Below are 971 nucleotides of genomic sequence, written 5' to 3'. Positions count from 1 at the left end.
CAAAACAGTCAGTGTCAACATTCACCAGCTACTACACTGCCATTATCAGATACAAGTTTGCTACACACCAAGCTGTACTAGGTTAGCTAAAGCAGTTTCAGTCCATTGAAGAGGGCCACGCCCTTTCTTATTGTGGCACAAGTTTGAGAGCAGGCAAAGTTTAACCTAGCTATTACAAGTAACTAGTTGTTTTGTGGGTTTTTTTTTTTTTTTTTTAAAAAGCAACTAGTATACAAACAGCATCTCCACAGCCAGATACAACCAAACTCTATACACTCAGTTAAAAACAAAACTAAACCACCGAAAGTTTAAGGCAGCAGGACAATTAGCAACCAAGTTACTTCTGCCCTCAAGGCTTCAAACCTCAGTGGGAGAAAAAAAGGACTACAGTGAGTCACTAGTGTCCCCTTCCCTCAAACATACACACTTTTCAAGGCCAGTGCCTCCACTTCTCCAGAAGGAGAGGCATCTTTGCAAATACCCTGGTAAAAGCATCTCCACCTCCAGAATCCAAAGCCTGGTTGTTTTTTTTTCCCTTTAAGATTAGGTTTCCACTTCTTCCCTTGATTTTGAGATTAAAGCTGCCAGAATGACCTTTTATTGCTATATTTGCATACCTGCCTGCCTCCTCCCTCCACATTCAAATACCTTTTTGGTGGCTTCCCCTTCAGGTTTCTTCACCATCAGTTTTACCCTGTTGCCCAAAACTCATTTACACTCCTGTTCTTTAAAAAAAGTCACCCATGTCAAAGTCAGTTTTTCTATACGGACCTAGTCAAAAAGCAAACTTTCATTTCTTTCTTCAAAATGATCTCCTTCAAGAAGTTTTTTAAATAGTGCCTCTGTGCCTTCTTGCACATGAATCTTAGGTCCTGTATTAGTCTAGCATTACCTTGTAAAAAAAAGTTCCTTGAGCAGACAGCTTGCATTTTAGTGTTTCACCCTGCAGGGCAAGTTTAGTTTAAAAACAA

This window comes from Crocodylus porosus, unplaced genomic scaffold (genome assembly GCF_001723895.1).
Source record: "Crocodylus porosus isolate Cpor-Errol unplaced genomic scaffold, CroPor_comp1, whole genome shotgun sequence".
NCBI lineage: Eukaryota > Metazoa > Chordata > Crocodylia > Crocodylidae > Crocodylus > Crocodylus porosus.
This window is presented reverse-complemented; position numbering follows the sequence as displayed.